The sequence below is a fragment of the Peromyscus maniculatus genome, chromosome 14 (assembly GCF_049852395.1).
Source record: "Peromyscus maniculatus bairdii isolate BWxNUB_F1_BW_parent chromosome 14, HU_Pman_BW_mat_3.1, whole genome shotgun sequence".
Classification (NCBI taxonomy): Eukaryota; Metazoa; Chordata; class Mammalia; order Rodentia; family Cricetidae; genus Peromyscus; species Peromyscus maniculatus.
In genome coordinates, this window is record NC_134865.1 from 86,532,881 (window position 1) to 86,549,162 (window position 16,282).

At 41.9% G+C, this 16,282-nt stretch overlaps 1 pseudogene; it reads right to left on the minus strand.

Annotated features, from left to right (window-relative positions):
• Positions 1–863: 863 nt before the first annotated feature.
• LOC102924955 (Ig heavy chain V region 1B43 pseudogene) lies at positions 864–1,395 on the minus strand (annotated as a pseudogene).
• Positions 1,396–16,282: the final 14,887 nt, after the last annotated feature.

The window sequence follows — 16,282 nt, forward strand, 5'->3', positions numbered from 1 at the left end:
TCTTGTTACTTGAATGGGGGCCCATGTTCTAAGGCCATTAACTCTTCTGATTTTATGTAGCCCCCTGGATGAGGCACTGTGTTTTATAGTCTGCACTTGGGTTTGGTTTCCAAACTCATGAAACTCTGTAGGAGGAGATCACCAATCACAGATCAAATACTAATGGTGCATGTCCAGGTGTATCTGCACACACAACTTATAGTTCTTTTCTATATCACAGATAGATTCTTCATTGACACATTTAAAAATGGTAATTATCAGTATAAAAACATGACTATTTGTTTAATAATCTGTTTTTAGTCACAGTGCAAATTTATTCACTATTTGTACAAAATATCCCAATATTGGGAGTGAGTAACCCCCTTAAATCAGAGTCCTCAGACATCAGGCATGCACAGTTGACCTCAGGAAATCCCTGCCCTGCGTTGCAGGGTGGGTAATACAGCTGCAGTGATGTGTGAACCGCATTCACTCTATGATATATCCTTAGGCATAACAGCAACTGCTTTGTGTCAATAATCTTGGAAGTGCTCTGATATACAGAAGTATCTGAGGATGGATGGTATGGAGATTCTGTGATTCCAATGTCAGCTGAGTTTCAAAAAGATGTTTTGATTAAAAAAAATATTTGTAAGACCAGAGAGATTTCTCATCTGGTAAAAGCTAGATTCACAACCAAAAGGGACAAGAAATATTACCACATACATCATCTTAAGAGTAACAATGAGAAGTAAACAAATGTGACTCTAGAAAAACAGTTTTTCATCATCAGAGAGAGAAATAACCCCAAAGAGTCTCTGCTCTTAGGAACTGAGAACCAAAATCAGAGAAATTCAGTTGTTTTTCTTTCCAGCTCTGAAGCCTTAGAGTTCCTCGATTTGGTTAGAGCTGAGCGCCCCCTGCTGGTCCAGAGCTCCTCTGCAGGGAGGTTTGTGTCTGGGCTCATGCTGAAGTCTCCTCACTGTGTATCTTGCACAGTAATATGTGGCTGTGTCCTCAGTGGTCACAGAGTTCAGCTGCAGGAAGAACTGGTTCTTGGATGTTTCTCTAGTGATGGAGATGCGGCTCTTGAGGGATGGGTTGTAGCCGGTGTTACCAGCATTATTTATGTACCCCATCCACTCCAGCTTCTTCCCTGGGGACTGCCTGATCCAGTTCCAGGAATTACTGGTGATGGAGTCACCAGTGACAGAGCAGGTGAGGGACAGTGATTGAGAGGGCTTCACCAGGCCAGGTCCTGACTCCTGAAGCTGTACCTGGGACAGGATACCTTCAGACAAGAAGAGACAATTCTGTCAATCACAGGTTGTCACAACCCCTCATGGACACATGTATGAAATGGTAACACTCACCAGGAAGGGCTGACACCAGACACAGAAGACCGAACAGTGTCATCTTCTAGGCTACACCTCCTCTTCCTCAGAGGTCAGCCTCCTGTGAGAGAGATGTGAGCTCCCACAGTCCAGGAGGGGATTTAACTTAGAGCTAGAAGGTACATTTGCATATGGGGAGTCAGCCTCTTCTTTAGAAATGGGGAAGGTGGATACTACTCCATTTGCCTATTACAATATGGCCATCACTGTATCTGACTTCCTGTAGTGTGAGTCTGAAATAAGAGAGCATGAGGACTACAGGGATCCCAGGAAACACACGTTGGGATGACCAACCTCCACTTCTAGCACAACCTCTTTACTTACGTTCTTTTCCTCCTACACTTTTCGCAGTCTTAGTTCATGTCAACCTTCTTCTCACACTTGGTTCCTGAGCTCCTGCTTTCTGATTAGTAAGCCCACACTGCTCCTGCTCTTTTTTCTTCCTTTTCCCACACATGTGATGGTTTGCATCTTTCATGGAAATTTGGCACACTGTCATATTGTTGTTACCCAGGGTCCACATCTACTTCTTGCTTCATCCAGGCTGTGGGATGCTGAGAGAAGCAGCTGGGAACTCTGCACACCATGAACCTTACTCAGGGACCCCATTCATTCTTTATCCTGTCCTGGCTCAAGCCCACCCAGGTTAGACATGGACAGAACCATGGGAGCAAGTGTGTGATAGCCCAACCACAGAGACTAAGGATTTAAATAAATAGGACCTTTTCTGCCTCGGGCATTGTTACAGTCTTTCCTCATCACCTAGTATGTTTTACCTATGGTCAAGTATTTTTTCATGGAATTTAGATTTTTTTTTCTTATACAATATCTCATGAATATAGTTTCTCCTCTCTCTTCATCTCTCAAATCCTTCCCTCCTCTCCTTCCCTGCAGACAAAACATCTCCCTGACTCTTTTAAGAATACAAACAGGTTTCTTATGAATAATAATAAAATAAAGTAAAATGAGGGCAATCAAAAATGGACACATCAGAGCAGGTCAAAATAAACAACCGAAAGGATAGGAGCCCAAGAAAAGACAGAAAAGAGGTGCAGATGCTGAGACCTCCTGATGCACTTACTCTGGAATTGGATCAAAACACAAAAATAGTAGCCATATTATGTATGCAACTGAACATAATGTCTTGGATAAAACAAGAGATAATTAAATAAACAAATAAAATGATAAAAAACCATGTGATGTTAAAAGAAAAGGAACCTCCAAAAATGCATTTTAATTTGATTTCTATGACCATCTACTTTTAGACATGCAGCCTATGCTTAAGAAGGGTTGGTTTCCAGTCCCATGTTGGCTCCACAGCCATTGATCCAACTTTCATGAGTTCCCTCTAGTTTGCTTTGGTTGTCCGAGCATATTTCTCCATCATGATCGTGATGAACTTGCTCATAGAATCCCCCTTCTCTCTTTGACTGGAATCTTGGAGCTCTGTCTGGTGATTGGCTGTGGATCTCTGCATCTACTTCCATCAGTCACTGGAGAAAAGCTCTGTGATGACAGTTAGGGTATTCATCTGTCTGACCTCTGGGGCAAGCCAGTTCAGTTCAGGCACCCTCTCCACTATTGCTAGTAGCTCAGGCTGGGGTCATCCTTGGGGATTCCTGGTAACTTCTCTAGCACTAGGTTTCTCTCTATCCCCATGATGTCTCTCTCTATCATGGGATCTGTTTCAATGTTTTCCCCCTCCCTCCCTGTTCTAGGCCCTTTGCATAGTGAGACAGTTGTGCAGCTTGATCTGCTTGAGAAGCCCCCTGGAGATAGTATCAGAATCCATCTCATCTCTGGTGCATGAGTGGGGGCTTATGGAGCCCACTACCTATGATGGGACACCTCTTGCAGCCTTGAGGCAGGGAAAAGGGCTTGATTTGCCTCTACTGGATGTGCATCCCCATGGGAGACCTTGCATTCTTATGTATGAGACAGGGGGTGGGCTGGGAGGGGGATGCTGGGGGGTGGGAGGAAGGAAAAGGAGGATGTTTGGTTGGTGTGTAAAATGAATGAAAATATTTCTTAATAAATATAAGGGGAAAAAAGAAAAGAGTGTTTGGTTTCCTCAATGAGACTCCCTTAGAGAAAACTAATATTTCATTTGCAAGTGGTCATCAATTGGAGATAGCTTCTGGGCTAGGGTTGGGGATGTGGGTCCAATTCTTTCATCTCTAGGACCCCATCTGGTGCACCAAGAAGGCTCTGCAATTGCTGCCTCAGTATCATATGTGCAACTATCCTGTTTCTTAGGGGACCTTATTTCCTTGGTGCTTCTATCACCTCTTGCTATTAGAATATTTTTGCCTCTTCTTCAGTGTTCCATGAGCACTGAGGGGATTTGAAGAACATATCTCAAACAGTCCTGAGTGTCAAAAGTCTCTCATTCTCAGAATTTTGTCTGACTGTGGGTCTCTGTATATGTTCCCATCTGCTGCACTAGGAAGCTTCTCTTATAATGGCTGAGCAAGGAACTGATCTTTGAGTGTAGCAGAATGTGATTGTGAGTGATTTTGTTATAATCTTCTTTTTATAGAACTGTAGTACTTATTTTCACCCTAGGTTCCTGTACTATCTAGTTTCAGAGTCTTGGCCATTCAAGTACTGTAGAATATGGGTTCTATTTCTTGAAGGCATCTTATGTCAAATCAGATATTGTTGGTTACTTCCACAAGCTTTTTTCCACCACTGACCTAGCATATCTTGCAGGCCAGATACTATTTTAATTCAAAGGAGTTGTAGCTTATGTTGGTGTTACATCTCTCCTTTAGAATCTTCTACTCTATTAGGTTTCCATACTGACTCTCAAGTGGCCCTAACTTTTACCTCTCTTTCCCCTTATTCTCTTCTTTCTCCCCTTCCCTCATACTCTCCATTTGATCCTCCCTTCCAGACACCACCAATGCATCCAAAACAGTCTATATTATTTCCTTTTCTTACAGGAGATCTATCCTCGCTCCTGCCCTCAATCCCTTAAGAATTAAAGCTCTTTCATGTGAATTCAGGTTTTCAATTCTGGCCCTGGATAATTTGTTATTAACTGGAGGCTCAAGAATTAAATCAGAAAGTTGATGGAGACCTTATCCCTTAAAGGCATACAAAATTTATGTTCACAGACTGGGGTCATCACTTTGATTAGTAATTAGAAATATTAAAACAACTGTTTTGTTAGAATATAATTGGATCTCCTGTGTGCTTATTGAATGTGCAATGATAGACCTAACCAAATTAGCAAGAAGGAACATTAACCTAAATGATTATACAAATAGTGTTAATCCCAATGGCAAGAGCATGACCATGACAAATACCACAGTTTGAGCCAAATCAAGGTTGCTTTTCATTGGTATGTACCCAAAAGTTGGCCAATGAGTGCCTCCTAAGTCAGGTTAAAGAGAATAGCCATGAATCCACCCCATGGACCTCTTTTAGGGAGTATTATTATGAGTAGTTTTATAGAATCAAGACAATGGGGCAATAAGGAAAAATGAAATAAATAAATAAATAAATAAATAAATAAATAAATAAATAATTAAATAAACAACATGTGGCCACCCACCATGTGATTATAAGGGTTCAGGGAGCAATAGTGAGGGTCAGGGTATTCTCAAAAACAAATCAATTTCATGGGTTGGGGAAGGTCAGGTTCCATGAAGCAGAGAGCAACTCAAATCTCACAGTTAATAAAAAACTTATTTTTTTTTTTTTTGATTTTTCAAGGCAGGGTTTCTCTGTGTAGCTTTGAGCCTTTCCTGGAACTCACTTGGTAGACCAGGCTGGCCTTGAACTCACAGAGATCCACCTGGCTCTGCCTCCTGAGTGCTGGGATTAAAGTCTTATGCCACCACTGCCCAGCCAAAACTCATTTTTAAAAATGCAGCATAATGGATCCTGTCTATAAATGGAGTCAGGCAGGTTCCTCCATATAATGGAAGACAGGCTTCAACCATATCTTTATTGTCCATTCATCAGCTGGTGGGACTCTAGGCTGATTCCAGCTCTTAGATGCTGTGAAGATGGCAACAGTGCATACAAATGATCGGGTATCTTTGCAGTAGAGATTCCTTAGGTGTCTGCCCAGGAGTGATGTTAGCTAGAACACATGACATTTCTATTTTTAGCTTTTGGAGGAAATTACAGACAAAATTTCATAGGAAATGCAACAGGACATATTCTCACCAACCGTATATTATGTCTACTCTTTCTCCAATTAGTCATTAACATTTTATTGGTGAAATTATTAAGGCCACTCCACGTAGTTAAAAGAGAGGTTTATTTAGAGGCATAACTTACAAAAGAAGGGATAGGTTGGTTGCAGGATCTGGGGAAGACATAGGGCAGTCCAGTTGTGTTCTCTGGAGAACTCTGCACGGTCTACCTCTAGCGTCCAGGGTCCAGGAACCAAGAGCGGTCAGTACATCAGGATCTCGTTTTTTCAGGGCCCTCTCTTGGCCCTGCCTTGTAGGCGAGACAGTTGCTGAAGCCTCAATGGGGGTTGGAACTTCCAGATCAAAGCTGAAATGGCTACCCACTACACATTTGATGTCATTTTTTCTTTTTTCTTTTCATTTTTCTTTATTAAGAAATTTTCTACTCACTCCACATACTAACCACAGATACCCCTCTTCCCTCCAGCCTCCCCCCAGCCCTCTTTCCCTATCCACTCCTCATTCCCACATCCCCCAAATCAAGGTCTCCCATGGGGAGTCAGCAGAGCCCAGCACACTGAGCCTAGGCAGGTCCAAGCCCCTTCCCATTGCACCAAGGCTGTGCAAGGTGTCACACCGCAGGCACCAGATTCCAGAAGCCTGCCCATATACCAAGGACAGATCCCGATCCTCCTGCCTGGGTGCCCCCCAAACAGTTCGTGCCCAACAACCATCTTCCATGTACAGAGGGCCTATTCCGGTCCCATGGGGGCTCCACAACCACCAGTCCACAGTTACTGGGCTTCCACTAGTGTGGCCAGTCATCTCTGCACATCTTCCCTTCATGATCTCAATGTCCCTGGCCTTCAGTATCTCTCCTCGCTCTCATCAATTGGATTCCTGGAGCTCAGCCTGGTGCCTGGAAACAACCGAGATATCCCTCAACTGAAGAATGGATAAAGAAAATATGGCACATATACACAATGGAGTACTACTGAGCAGTAAAGAACAATGTTATCATAAAATTTGCAGGCAAATGGACGGATCTAGAAAATATCATCTTGAGTGAGGTAACCCAGACTAAGAAGGACACACATAGTATGTACTCACTCATAAGTGGATACTAAATGGGAGGGAAGGGATGGCCAGACTGGAACGCACAACTCCGGAGAGGCTAGCTAACAGGAAAACACCCTAGGAGGGACACATGGATGATCCTGTGAAGGAGAAGTGGATGAGATCTTCATGAGTGGACTGGGTGTGTGTGGGGTGGCAGAGGGCAAGGAGTGGGGGATGAGAACATAGGAAAATGGGAGGGTCGAGCTGGAACAGGGACAGGGTTGGAGGGCAGGGGGGGAAGATATCATGATAGATGAGGACATGAGAATAGGGAGAGGCAGGGTGCTGGGGAGGCTCTCAGGAATCCACAAGGTTGACCCGACCTTGGACTGCTGGCAGTGGTCCAGAGGGTGCCTGGCCTTGTATACTCTGATGAAAAGCCTAGCAAATAATCTAGCTGTCATCATAGAGCCTTTGTCCAGTGACAGATGGAGGCAAATACAGAGATCCACGGCAAGGCACCAGGATGAGCTCCATAAAACTCTTTATTAGTGATTTGTGTGATGTTTGTGTTCCCATCACATGAAAAAAATAATAACGATGAAGTTCCTCAAAGCACCACTGCTGTCTGTCTGTAGAATGAATTCATTCTTGGCCTTCCAAAGGATTAGGAGAGAACTTTGTAGGTTATACCAACAAATCAGGGAAGAACCCCATTTCTGTGTTTGTATTGGGTTTTCACCCTAAACCATGCTTGGGAGACTCTCTCTGTGTTTTGGGTACATGATACATTAGCATAACTGTCAGCTGAGGATTGTCTGCTGGAGCACTTTGCACTACTGTTTGGTCCCTCCGAGGGTCAGAGCAGCAGGGAAGCAGAGTGAAGAAGGTCACGGTGATTGAGGTTGGGATTGGAACTTGCCTGATCATTGCTCCTTTATATTGTCAGATCAGTAAAATTCTGACAGGGTGTGGAACTTGGAAATGGATGCTTTCCCTCTCAGTTCCTCTGATATCTTCCAATGGGCTGCTTCTGCCATTACCTTAAGGCCACAAGGATAAGCTCTTGGTGACATCAAAAGCCTGCTGTGATAGGCTTTGGAACTCTCCTGCCTGCACCTCCATCACTTACCAAGGTGCTTATGAGCTGCTCCCTCCCACAAGAGAAATGGGTGAATGTTAAAATGAGCAAAGAGAAAGAAGGTTCTCTCCAGGAGGGAGACACCAGCACTCACAGGAAATCCCCCATCTTCACAGTGCTCTAGCTCCCTAAGGATGAGAGTTCCTATAAATGTCCATATGGGAGCTGTGTACAGTTCACAGAAAAATAAGATTATTTGCTGATGTGTCATTAAATTCCAGGAAACAGTTTTAGCCAAAGATCTTTGTATGCTTATTTGGTCACCCAGCTCCTTCCTCTCCCACAGTTCACTCTCTATCTGTGATGTTTCTCCACATGCCACCATGTTATCTTTGCTCTTTCCCACATCTTAGGCAGGGTTTACCATGGTCTTGCTTCTCTGAGCTGCTGGATAGACATTGTTCTTACTTAGCACATAGGCCTTCTATTCCTCAAGGTTATGGTGTCGAAGTGCTGCCAGATTGCCTGGCTTTTTCAAAATCTTTCCTGCCTGTTCCTTCTTTAGCAGACCGGTATTAATGGATTTTTCTCCTAGGACCCAGGGCTATCAAGTATCAGGTCTGTGCCATCCCCCGCCCCCAGTAGTTTCAGGAACAGGTGTAATCTCATAGAAGTGTCCTTAAACACAATCAGATATTATGGTTATGTCAAAAAAGCGTATTCTGCCTTCATGGTACCAAAGTAAAAAGGTAAACAGCAACCCAGCTACAAAGCCTTTGACCTACAATTATGTCCTGACAGAAAGACAATGATATATTTTCTGCGTTCTAAAAACTTATCCTATATCTTCAGATAAAGTTTCCAACTCTCTCATTAATAAAGCTCTTGTATTTTTAATTGCAGATGGAGACTATATCTGAGATCCACATTAGGCAATCATGCAGAAAACAAGTGACCCTGGGATGTCCAACTATAGTCACAGAATCTTTAATGCAAACTCTACAATAAGGGGTAAGGGAAAATTATGAAGAGGAGACAAATATTGTAAGATCTAGAATACTAGAATGCTACTATATGACGCAGTCTTCTAGACAGGACAGGGATGCTGTAACCATGAAATTTTGACAATATTGATGCCTAAACTAGATGTCCATAGGATAGGAGGAAACCTCTCAGGTCCCCACCACCAAATGAAAAGCTACAGGTAATCAATGTCTGCTGAGAGAGGGAGAATCAGTTTTCTTCAAGGACAAGCTCCCCAATAGGTTATTCAATCCCAAGTGGACTGCTGCACATATGTACATATATGTAACTATAACAGAGTTCAATATGTTACACACATCTGCACACAGAGAGAGTCACAGAGAGATACACAGAGAGAAGAGAGAGTGGTAAAAGTTAACTAAAATGAGGAAATCATGAATTTTATAGAGTGTGAGAGTTGCGTATGGAAAGAATGTAAGTGTGGATACTGATGGGTACAGCACTCAGTTTAAGAAATTCTCAACAAAATTTCTAATTAAAAAAAGTTAAAAGTAATAACGAAATCTTCTTTCACACACAACTCTTCAGTTAGTGGTCATCACTTAGTGTTATGACTGAGTTGAAAGGCTTCAGAATCCAGGATTGGGCTTCTCAGCCAGTGCTACAGGAATATAGCTGGACTGAATTTCATGAAAGGAGGCCTTGTTTGCATTTCCTGCTGCAGTATAGTGAGATTTGTGGTAGAAGTATTAGACATCTGAATGCCTAGAACAAAGGTAAGAGACAAAACTGAGTAAGAAAAATAATATAATTATTGATTATTTATTACATATTTGTTTTATAATTCAAAGAATTATTTTATTTTGCTTTTGACCACAGACACTACTGTGCCTTATTTGCTCCACAAAACCAGTATACAATGCCAATAATTTAGAAGTATTGGCAGAGTTGTGCTATCTCAGAGTTGTTTTGATTTGCATTTCCCTGATGATTAGGGATGTTGAGCAATTCCTTAAATGTCTTTCAGCCATTTGAGTTTCCTCTGTTGAGAATTCTCTGTTTAGTTCTAAAGCCCATTTCTCTATTGGACTGTTGGTCGTTTTGATGTCTAATTTCTTGAATTCCTTATATATTCTGGATATCAGTCCTCTGTCAGATGCGGGGTTGGTGAAGATCTTTTCCCATTCTGTAGGTCTTGCTTTGCCTTGTTGACCGTATCTTTGCACTACAAAAGCTTCTCAGTTTCAAGAGGTCCCATTGATTGATTGTTTGTCTCAGTGTCTGTGCTACTGGTGTTATATTTAAGAAGTGATCTCCAAGCCCCCCCCCCCCCCCGCAGCCCCTGCAATCTCCATGCCCTGCACCAACCCCCATCTGCCTGAGTCCCCACCCACTCCCTGAGACTTAGAGACAGGCCCCCAGCTCTCATCCTGCCCCCGACTTCCCTTCTGGACCAGAGGTGAGTATCTGGCCCCAACCCGGACCCCATCCCTGGGCACCAGCCACTCCAGGAAGACCTGCCCAACTTGGCCCCAGGTTCTGGCCACCGGGAAGGTCCCCATCTAGCCTCACCGGTTGGGATCCCCTTTTTCAAGCCCCGCGCAGCCCCTGAAATCTCCGTGCCCTGCCCCCACGACCATCTGCTTGAGACCCCAGCCACTTCCTGAGACTTAGAGACCAGCCCCCAGCTCCAATCCTGCTCCCGACTTTCCTTCTGGACCAGAAACTTCCGGACCAGATAAGAGCTTCCATCCTGCCCCGGAGTTCCTATTTGGACAAGAGGAATCCCATCTGGACAAGAGAGAGAGACTTCCTGAATCTGTCAGCTCTTTTTGAACCAAGTACACTGATAAGACAAACAAGGAACCACAAGGAGATGGGCAGACGTCAAGGCAGAAGTACATGCAACAAAATGAAGAGCAATACAGCACCACCAGAACCTAGCCTGCCTCCACCATCTAGACCTGAACATCAAAAGTTGGAAGAAGCAGAAGAAAGTAGCCTTATGAGTAACTTCATGAAGAAGTTACAGGCTTGTGTAGAGGAAAAGACAAGAAAATTGGAAGAATGCTGTAAAAAACTAGAGGAAAGGGCAAATAAATTAGAAGAAAACAATAAAGTCCTGCAAGAAAACAATAACGTCCTGGAAGAAAACAATAAAGTACTGCAAGAAAACAATAACGTCCTGGAATAAAACAATAAAGTACTGCAAGAAAACAATAAATTAGTGAAAGAAAATCATGACAAAGCAATGAAACAAAGGAAACAATCCAAGACCTGAAAGGGAAATTGAAAAAATAAAGAAGACACAAACACAGGGAATGCTGGAAATAGAAAACCTGAGTAAAAGATCGGGAACTTCAGATGCAAGTATAACCAACAGAATGCAAGCGATGGAAGAGAGGATCTGTGGCATTGAAGATACAGTAGAAGAAGTAGTTTCACCAGTCGAAGGAAACACTAAAGCCAACAAAGTCATGAACCAAAATGTCCAAGAAATTTGGGACACCATGAAAAGACCAAACCTACGAATTATAGGGATAGAAGAAGGTGAAGAATACCAACTCAAAGGCACAGAAAATATATTCAAAAAAAATTATAGAAGAAAACTTTCCCAACTTAAAGAAGGAATTGCCTATGAAGATACAAGAAGCCTATAGAACACCAAACAGACTAGACCCCCCAAAAAAGTCCCTTCGACATATACTAATTAAACAACTAAATGTACAGAATAAAGAAAGAATATTAAGAGCAGCCAAGGAAAAAGGCCAAGTGACCTATAAAGGGAAACCCATCAGAATAACACCCGATTTCTCAATGGAGACTTTGAGAGCCAGAAGGACCTGGACAGATGTAATGCAGACACTAAGAGACCATGGATGTCAGCCCAGACTAATATACCCAGCAAAACTTTCAATCATCATAGATGGAAGGAACAAGACATTCCAAGACAAAGCCAGATTTAAACAATAGCTATCCAGAAACCCAGCCCTACAGAAAGCACTAGTAGGAAAATTCGAACCGAAGTAAGTCAGATACTCACTCGAAAACAAAGGCAATAGATAAAGCCACAACAGTAAACCCCAAAGAAGAGAAGTACACACACACTACCACCAAAAATAACAGGGATGAACAATCACTGGTCATTAATATCCCTTAATATCAACGGACTTAATTCACCTATAAAAAGACAGAGGCTCAAATAATGGATACAAAAGCAGGTCCCATCTTTCTGCTGCATACAAGAAACACATCTCAAATTCAAAGAGAGACACTACCTGAGAATAAAAGGTTGGGAAAAGACTTTCCAATCAAATGGTCTTAAGAAACAAGCGGGTGTAGCCATCCTGATATCCAACAAAATAGACTTCAAACTAAAATCAATCAAAAGAGATCAAGAAGGGCATTATATCCTCATCAGAGGAAGGATCCACCAAGTAGAAGTTTCAATTCCGAACATTTATGCCCCAAACACAAGGGCACCCACATATGTAAAAGAAACATTACTAAAGCTTAAACCACATATAAAACCCCACACATTAATGTGGGAGTGGGAGATCTCAACACCCCACTTTCACCACTGGACAGATCTCCCAAATAGAAACTTAACAGAGAAATAAAGGACTTAACTAATGTCATGGCCCAATTGGACCTAATAGATATCTACAGAACATTCCATCCTAACAAGAAAGAATATACCTTCTTCTCAGCACCCCATGGAACATTCCCTAAAATCGACCACATACTTGGCCACAAAGCAAATCTCAACAGATACAAAACAATTGGAATAACCTCCTGTGGTCTATCAGACCACCATGGTTTAAAGTTAGATTTCAACAAAAACAAAAACTACAGAAAACCTACAATCTCATGGAAACTGAATAATGCTCAACTGAATCACCAACGGGTTAAGGAAGAAATAAAGAAAGAAATTAAAGACTTCCTAGAGATCAATGAAAATGAAGACACCACATACCCAAACTTATGGGACACTATGAAAGCAGTGTTAAGAAGGAAATTCATAGCACTAAATGCCCACATAAAGAAGTTGGAGAAATCCCACAGTAGTGACTTAACAGCACACCTGAAAGCTCTAGAACAAGAAGAAGCAAAGTCTCCCAGGAAGAATAGACGCCAGGAAATTATCAAAGTGAGAGGTGAAATTAATAAATTAGAAACTAAGAGAATAATACAAAAAAATAATGAAACAAAGAGTTGGTTCTTTGAGAAAATCAACAAGATAGACAAGCCCTTATCCAAACTAACCAAAAGATAGAGAGATTCCAAATCAACAAAATCAGAAATGAAAAGGGGGACATAACAACAGACATTGAGGTAATCCAGAGAATTATCAGGTCATATTTCAAAAACCTCTACTCCACAAAACTGGAAAACCTAAAAGAAATGGTCAATTTTCTGGATAGGTACCACATACCTAAGTTAAATCAAGACCAGATAAACTATTTAAATAGTCCAATAACTCCTAAGGAAATAGAAACAGTCATTAAAAGTCTCCCAACCAAAAAAAGCCAGGGACCAGATGGTTTCAGTGCAGAATTCTACCAGATCTTCAAAGAAGAGTTAATACCAATACTCTCTAAATTGTTCCACATAATAGAAACAGAAGGAACATTACCAAACTTCTTCGATGAGGCCACAATTACGCTGATTCCTAAACCAAACAAGGATGCAACAAAGAAAGAGAACTACAGAGCAATCTCCCTCATGAACATTGATGCAAAAATACTCAATAAAAGACTGGCAAACAGACTCCAAGAACACATCAGTACAATTATCCACTATGATCAAGTAGGCTTCATCCCAGGGATGCAAGTGTGATTCAACATACGAAAGTCCATCAATGTAATATACCATATAAACAAACTCAAAGAAAAAAACCACATGATCATCAAACTAGATTCAGAAAAGGCATTTGACAAAATCCAACACCCCTTCATGATAAAAGTCTTGGGGCATTCAGGAATACAGGGAACATACCTAAACATAATAAAGGCAATTAAAGGAAGGAAACAGCCAACATCAAATTAAATGGAGAGAAACTCAAAGAAATTCCACTAAATTCAGGAACGAGGCTAGGCTGTCCACTCTCCCCATATTTATTCAATATAGTACTTGAAGTTCTAGCCAGAGCAATAAGACAACATAAGGAGATTAAGGGGATATAAATTAGAAAGGAAGAAATCAAGCTTTCCCTATTTGCAGATGATATGATAGTATACTTGAGTGACCCCAAGGATTCCACCCACGAACTGATAAAGCTTATAAACACCTTCAGCAACATACCAGGATACAAGATCAAATCAAAAAATCATTACCCCTCCTATATATAATGGATAAAGAAGCTGAGAAGGCCATTAGAGATGCATCACCCTTTACAATAGCCAAAAATGACATAAAATACCTTGGGGTAACACTAACCAAGCAAGTGAAGGACCTATATGACAAGAAATTTAAGTCCCTGAAAAAAGAAATTGAGGAAGATGTCAGAAAATGGAAAGATCTCCCATGCTCATGGATAGGCAGGGTTAACACAGTAAAAATGGCAATCTTACCAAAAGCAATCTACAGATTCAATGCAATCCCCATCTAAATACCAACACAATTCTTCACAGACCTGGAAAGAATAATACTCAACTTCATATGGAAAAACAAAAAACCCAGGATAGCCAAAAGAATCCTGTACAATAAAACAACCTCTGGAGGCATCACAATCCCTGACTTCAAGCTCTACTATAGAGCTACAGTAATAAAAAACAGATTGGTAGTGGCATAAAAACTGACATGTGGACCAATGGAATCGAATTGAAGACCCTGACATTAACCCAAACACCTACGAACATATGATTTTGACAAAGAAGCCAAAAGTGTACAATGGAAAAAAGAAAGCATCTTCAACAAATGGTGCTGGCATAACTGGATATCAACATGTAGAAGGCTGCAAATAGATCCATTTCTGTCACTGTGCACAAAACTTAAGTCCAAGTGGATCAAAGACCTCAACATAAATCCAGCTACTCTGAACCTGCTAGAAGAGAAAGTAAGAAGTAGTGTTGAATGCATTGGCATAGGAGATCACTTCCTAAATATAACACCAGTAGCACAGACACTGAGACAAACAATCAATCAATGGGAGCTCTTGAAACTGAGAGGCTCTTGTAGAACAAAGGATATGGTCAACAAGGCAAAGCAACAGCCTACAGAATGGGAAAAGATCTTCACCAACCCCACATGTGACAGAGGACTGATATCCAGAATATATAAGGAATTCAAGAAATTAGACATCAAAACGACCAACAGTCCAATAGAGAAATGGGCTTTAGAACTAAACAGAGAATTCTCAACAGAGGAAACTCAAATGGCTGAAAGACATTTAAGGAATTGCTCAACATCCCGAATCATCAGGGAAATGCAAATCAAAACAACTCTGAGATAGCACCTTACACATGTCAGAATGGCTAGGATCAAAATCACTGAAGACACTTTATGCTGGAGATGATGTGGAACTAGGGGAACTCTCCTCCACTGCTGGTGGGAATGCAAGCTTGTACAACCACTTTGGAAATCAATATGGCGCTTTCTTAGAAAATTGGGAATCAATCTCCCCCAAGATCCAGCTATACCACTCCTGGGCATATACCCAAGAAATGCTCAATCATACCACAAGAGCACTTGCTCAGCTGTGTTCATATCAGCATTGTTTGTAATAGCCAAACCTGGAAACAACCTAGATGCTCTTCAACTGAAGAATGGATAAATAAATTGTGGCACATATACACAATGGAATACTACTCAGCAATAAAAAAAATGACATCATGAGGTTTGCAGGCAAATGGATGGATCTAGAAAAAATCATCCTGAGTGAGGTAACCCAGACTTAGAAAGACAAATATGGTATGTACTCACTCATAGGAAGATGCTAGATGTGGAACAAGGATGACTGGACTGCTACTCACATCACCAGTGAGGCTACCTGGAACACAGGACCCCAAGAAAGACACTGAGAAACAGATGAGATCTACATGAACAGCCTGGACATGAGTGGGAGCAATGAAGGGCGAGGGTCGAGGGAAAGAGAGTGGGAGATCCTAGCTGGATCAAGAAAAGAGAGGGAGAACAAGGAATAGGAGACCATGGTAAATGAAGGCCACATGAGAAGAGGAGGAAGCAGAGAGCTAAAGAGGCCCACAGAAATCCACAAAGATACCCCCACAAAAGACTGCTTGCAATGGTTGAGAGACAGCCGGGACTGACCTACTCTGGTGATGGGATGGCCAAACACCTTAATAGTTGTGCCATAAACCCCATCCAAGTACTGAGGTATCTGGTTGCAGACATCCATGGCTAGGCCCCTGGTTGAGCTCTGGGAGTGTAATTAGTGAGAAAGAGGAGGGTCCATATGAGCGAGAATTGTTGAAACCAACTTTGGATAAAGCACAGGGACAAATTACCAAATGAACTTACACATGAACTATGAACCAAAGGCTGAGGGGCCCCCAACTGGATCAGGACCTCTGAATAGGTGAGACAGTTGATTGGCTTGATCTGTTTGGGAGGCATCTAGGCAGTGGTACCAGGTCCTGGGCTCGTTGCATGAGTTAGCTATTTGAAACCTGGGA